The sequence below is a fragment of the Rhinopithecus roxellana genome, chromosome 14, assembly GCF_007565055.1.
Source record: "Rhinopithecus roxellana isolate Shanxi Qingling chromosome 14, ASM756505v1, whole genome shotgun sequence".
Classification (NCBI taxonomy): domain Eukaryota; kingdom Metazoa; phylum Chordata; class Mammalia; order Primates; family Cercopithecidae; genus Rhinopithecus; species Rhinopithecus roxellana.
The window spans coordinates 73845264-73851800 of NC_044562.1; the positions used below are offsets into that span (position 1 = coordinate 73845264).

General features: G+C 41.2%; 1 pseudogene; it reads left to right on the forward strand.

Annotated features, from left to right (window-relative positions):
- The first annotated feature begins 4686 nt into the window (after positions 1-4686).
- LOC104658427 lies at positions 4687-5649 on the forward strand (annotated as a pseudogene).
- Positions 5650-6537: the final 888 nt, after the last annotated feature.

Consider the following 6537-nt stretch of genomic DNA (forward strand, 5'->3'; position numbering starts at 1 on the left):
CCCTGAGTCTCCAAAGTGCACTGTATTATTTTTATGCCTTAGCATCCTCATTGAGTGCTTCTCTCTTAATGTCTTACCTATTTTTCTTAGTACACAGCCTCATAGGTCAAGATGCTTCAGGTCCAGGTACTGTTTCTCTATTCTAATGAGCAGGAAGGAGAAAGGGCAAAGAAAACATGCCGTTTACTCTTACAAACACTTCCCAGAAACTCAACAATTCAGTTAACATCTCATGAACTAGAATTTACTCAGAAGCCATATCTAGCTGCGAGGAAGGTTGGGACGTACAGTTTTTATTTCCTGTGGCCGTGTTTCTATCTAAAAAAATCTATAACCAAATACTACAGTTTGAATGTTTTTGTTCCCCTCAAATTTATGTGCTGGAAGCTTAATCCTCATTGCAACAGTGTTGAGAGGTGGGGGCTGAATGGAAGGCATTTCAGTCATGAGGGCTCTACCCTTGTGTGTGGATTAATGCTGCTATAAAAAAAGAGCTTGCAGGAGTGGGCTCTCTCTCTTCTGCTCTTCTGCTATGTGAGGAACAGGGTTCCCCCTCCTCTGGAGGATGCAGAGTTCAAGGCACCATCATGGAGGCAGAGACTGGACCCTAAACAGATGCCAAAACTGCTGGCACCTTGATCTCAGACTTCTCAGCCTCCAGAACTGTGAACAATATATACCTGTTTATTATAAGTTCCCCAGTCTCAGGTGTTCTGTTAGAGCAGCACAAATAGACTAAGGCACTAAGGAAAAAGGGGAGGTAACATATAATATTCCCCGACACAAAATAAGTCTTTTAGGAAAGGACAGATGATCTAGGAACCAAAAAACTGTTGTGAAACAAATTTATATGATGCTTGGCTAGTCAGTGTGTGACCAAATAGCAAAATGATTTTAAACTTTATTCTACCCAAATGAACATCAAGAATTCAAGAATTAGATTTAAATTAGACAAAACAATTATTTTTGATGTTATTAAGGGTGAAAGTGGCATTGTGGTGGTGTTAGGAAAATGCCCTTACTTTTTAAAGATTTACATTGAGGATAAAGGGGTGAAATGACATGATCTTTGGCATTTACTTAAAATACATCTACAGGCCAAGGGCAATGGCTCTTGCCTGTAATCCCAGCACTTAGGAAGGCTGAGGCAGGAGGATCGCTTGAGTCCTAAAGTTCAAGACCAGCCTGAGCAACATAGTGGGACACTGTCTCCACAAAAAATTTAAAAATTAACCAGGCGTGGTGGCACACGTTAGTCAGTTCAAGCTACTGGGGAGGCTGAGGTGGGAGGATTGCTTGAGCCCTGGAGGTTGAGACTGCAGTGAGTTGTGCTCAAGCCACTATATTCCAGCCTGAGTGACAGAGCAAGACCTTCTCTCAAACAAACAACCCCAAACAAAACAAAAACAAAAAACTTCTACAAAGAGAAAAGGGGGAAGATGAAAAAAATAGTCAAAATCTTGATCATTGCTAATTTGGGATTGGGGGCAGAGGCTCACACCTATAATCCTAGCACTTTCAGAGGCTGAGATGGGCAGATCCCTTGAATCCAAGAGTTCGAGACCAACCTGGGCAACATGGCAAAAATCCCATCTCTACAAAAAATACAAAAATTAGTTGGGCATGGTGGTGCATGCCTGTGCTCCTGGCTACTTGGGAGGCTGGGGTGGGAGGATCAGCTAAGCCCAGGAGGTCAAGGCTGCAGTGAGCTGTGGGATCATTCCACTGTACCCCAGCCTGGGTGACAGAATGAGACCTGGTCTCAAAAAAAAATTATTTTTTTAAATTGGGGGTATGAGTACATGGGATTGATTGTACTATTATTTTTTTAGTATGTTTGAAATGTTCCTTTTTTGTTTTTTGGTGGTTTTTTTTTGAGACGGAGTCTCACTCTGTCGCCCAGGCTGGAGTGCAGTGGCGTGATGTAGGCTCACTGCAAGCTTCGCCTCCCGGGTTCACAGCATTCTCCTGCCTCAGCCTCCCGAGTAGCTGGGAGGACAGGCACCTGCCACTACGCCCGGCTAATTTTTTATATTTTTAGTAGAGATGGGGTTTCACCATGTTAGCCAGGATGGTCTCGATCTCCTGACCTCGTGATCCGCCCGCCTCGGCCTCCCAAAGTGCTGGGATTACAGACATGAGCTACCACTCCTGGCCTGAAATGTTCCAGTAAACAAACTTTTTTGTAAATAATCAGGATCAAAATTTCTAAATCTTAGTTGGTAATATCAGTACCATGTAACCTTGGCCAATTTAATGTTTCTGTGTTTGAGTTTCTTCATATGTAAAATGCAAATAATAATACCTGGCCTAACCAGTTAACAGCACTGTACTGAAGGCCAAGTATAAAAATGCCTGTGAAAGTGTTTCAGAACCTATAATATAGTGTGATATCAGATATTGCTGATAATGTGCTTGCTGTCATTTTTATTAATGTAAGGCCAGAGTCCATGTCGCATTATTCACTGCTGTATCTCTAGTGACTGGTAAAATGCCTGGAACATAATAGATATAAAATAAATGTTTGATAAGTGAGAACAAAATTAAGAAACAAAAAGTATATGAAACTGACATGAACTCGTAAGGACAGAAGAGACCTGGGAAGTCATCCAATAACCTCATGTTATGTATGAGGAAACTGAGCCCAGAGCAATTAAAGGACTCACTTAACACGACACAGGTGGTAGAGTTCCAGTATGGTGGAGGAGATAAAGGCACAGTCATCTGCAAAATCACAAGGGAAACAGCAGAGACTCCAGGAGAATGTTGCTCTCTTTTTAGCTACTTCAGGAAAATCATGCCACAGTATCATTACATCACTGCTTGTTGCAGTCCCAAGGAACAGTGCATTCTCTAGCAGCACTCAGACTTTGTTCCATTAACAACTGTTACCAAACAGGAGGCAGTAGGGACTCAAAAATCCTTTTGTCACGTTTTGGTTCCAATGTTCTACAGGGGTAGAGGGAGCTTCTGCTCCCTGGCCTGTGGGTCATATGGTCTTTGTTGCAACTCTCAGTTTTGTTTTTGTAGAACAGAGAAAATATGTAATGAATGAGTTTGGCTGTGTGCCAACACAACTTTATTTATAGAAATAGGTGACCAGGTAGATTTGTCATAGAGGATTTGGTAAGAAGCCAGGACTTACCTAAAATGTACTCTGTTCCAAAGGCCAGTCTGTTCTCCAAATCCTCTCAACATTATAATAATGATATACATTATAATTAATATATGCTACTAATAAAATTTTTTTTAAATAAGGCAAAAGTGTGACTGTCATACAAATATTTTTAAAAGTTAAAGATTTGACCAGGTGCGGTGGCTCACGCCTATAATCCCAACACTTTGGGAGGCTGAGGGGGTGGATCACTTAAGGTCAGGAGTTTGAGACCAGCCTGGCCAACCTGGTGAAACCTTGTCTCTACTAAAAATACAAAAATTAGCCAGGCGTGGGGTTGCAACTGTAGTCTCAGCTACTTGGGAGGCTGAGGCAGGAGAATCACTTGAACCTGGGAGGCAGAGGTTGCAGTGAGCCAAGATCCCACCACTGCACTCCAGCTTGGATGACAGAGTGAGACTTTGTCTCAAAAATAAAATAAAATTTAAAAAGTCAAAGATTTTATTTAACACACTAATTAGTGACGAAAACACCAATACATTAAAACCAGTTCAAAGGGGATTAAAAGAACAAACACATATAGAGGCAACCAGGAATGCCAAAATGAATTTGTCAATAGAAAAAACTGATCAATATTTACAAGAAATAGAATAATGCTTGGAATCATCTTTTCCACAGAGTGGTCATCACTTTCATCTTCACTGGACACAGCTTATTCCCATGTCTATGGACAAGACTCATTTGCATTACTATAAAGTTTGTTTTTTGTTTTTTTAAGACAGAGTCTTGCTCTGTTGTCCAGGCAAGAATGCAGTGGTGCCATATCGGCTCACTGCAACCTCCGCCTCCTGGGTTCAAGCAATTCTCATGCCTCAGCCTCTCGAGTAGCTGGGATTAAAAGCATGTACCACCATGCCTGGCTAATTTTTGCATTTTTAGTAGAGACAGGGTTTTACCATGTTAGCCAGGTTGATCTTGAACTCCTGGCCTCAAGTGATCCACCCGCCTCGGCCTCCCAAAGGGCTGGGATTACAGATGTAAGCCACTGCCCCTGGTCTTGCATTACTATAAGTTTTCAACAACTTACAGAGTTGCATATAACCATCAGTCTGTGATGAAAACTACAATTCTCCATATAGTCAGATAATTCCAAAGGATCTCTTATACAACCCCCACTGAAACGATACCCAGTCATCACCCATTCGGAATTTTCCCTGATAATTTATTATAATTTTTCTTAATGCTATTCTTTAATCCAAAGTTTCCCAAAAGGTGATAAACATACCACTGGTGATACTGGATTTTAGGTGGCATGGACAAATACTTTTATCTTAATAAACATGTTTATTTTATAATAGGTTATAAAATTAAAATTAGACTGTCAAACTCATAATATCACAGATACTATTTTTTAAAAACCTCTACCTAGATAGATCACTGAAATTTCAGAGCATTATAAATAAGAGATGATTCTAAAATCCTGTAGAAAGAAAAAAAGTTACTTACAAAGGAGCAAGAATCACAGACGCCTCTGAAGAAGCATCGTTAAAGTCTCTCTTCTCCTTGGCGTCATGTCTAAGTCAGAGTCTCCTAAAGAGCCCGAACACCTAAGGAAGCTCTTCATTGGAGGGTTGAGCTTTGAAACAACCAATGAGAGCCTGAGGAGCCATTTTGAGCAACAGGGACCGCTCAGGGACTGTGTGGTAAGGAGAGATCCAAACACCAAGCGCTCCAGGGGCTGTGGGTTTGTCACGTATGCCACTGTGGAGGAGGTGGATGCAGCCACGAATGCAAGACCACATAAGGTGGATGGAAGAGTTGTGGAGACCAAGAGAGCCGTCTCAAGAGGAGATTCTCAAAGACCAGGTGCCCACTTAACTATGAAGAAGATATTCGTTGGTGGCATTAAAGAAGACACTGAAGAACATCACCCAAGAGATTATTCTGAACAGTGCGGAAAAAATGAAGTGACTGAAATCATGACTGACTGAGGCAGTGGCAAGAAAAGGGGCTTTACCTTTGTAACCTTTGACGACCATGACTCCGTGGATAAGACTGTCATTCAGAAATACCATCCTGTGAATGGCCACAACCGTGAAGTTAGGAAAGCCCTGTCAAAGCAAGAGATGGCGAGTGCTTCATCCAGCCACAGAGGTCGAAGTGGTTCTGGAAACTTTGATGGTGGTCGTGGAGGTGGTTTCGGTGGGAATGGCAACTTCGGTCGTGGAGGAAACTTTAGTCGTCATGGTGGCTTTGGTGGCAGCCGTGGTGGTGGTGGATATGGTGGCAGTGGGGATGACTATAATGCATTTGGTGATGATGGAAGCAATTTTGGAGGTGGTGGAAGCTACAGTGATTTTGGCAATTACAACAATCAGTCTTCAAATTTTGGACCCATGAAGGGAGGAAACTTCAGAGACAGAAGCTCTGGCCCCTGTGGCGGTGGAGGCCAATACTCTGCCAAACCACGAAGCCAAGGTGGCTATGGCGGTTCCACTAGCAGCAGTAACTATGGCAGTGGCAGAAGATTTTAATTAGGACACAAAGCTTAGCAGGAGAAGAGAGCCAGAGAAGTGACGGGGAAGCCACAGGTTACAACAGATGTGTGAACTCAGTCAAGCACAGTGGTGGAAGGGCCTAGCTGCTACAAAGAAGACATGTTTTAGACAAATACTCATGTGTATGGGCAAAAAACTCGAGGACTGTATTTTTTTTGCACCCATGCTGTTGATTGCTAAATGTAATAGTCTGATCATGACGCTGAATAAATGACTTTTTTTTTTTTTTTAATGTGCTGTTTAAAGTTAGTCTACTCTGAAGCCATCTTGGTAAATTTCCCCCAACAGTGTGAAGTTAGAATCCCTTCAGGGTGATGCCAGGTTCTATTTGGAATTTATATACAACCTGCTTGGGTGGAGAAGCCATTGTCTTCGGAAACCTTGGTGTAGTTGAACTGATAGTTACTCTTGTGACCTGAAGTTCACCATTAAAAGAGATTACCCAAGCAAAATCATGGAATTGTTGGTTATAAAAATAATTGTTGGCACATCCTATGCAATATATCTAAATTGATTAATGGTACCAGATAAAATTATAGATGGGAATGAAGCTTGTGTATCATCCATTATCATGTGTAATCAATAAACAATTTAATTATGTTGGAAAAAAAAGGAGCAAGAATCAAACAAACATCAGATTTCCTATCAACATTGGATGCTCAAAAACAGAAAAGATACCTTCAAAGTTTAGAGTGAAAGTTATTTTAAGAGTAAAATTTTATTTCCATTCAAACTTTTCAATCCAGAGTGAGAGTAAAAGCACAGTTATTCTCAGAAATTTAATAACTCAGAAGATTTAACAGTCATATAAATTCCAGGTAAATTAAAAACTTAAGTGTGGTACAGATTTGTTTCCAGCCCAGA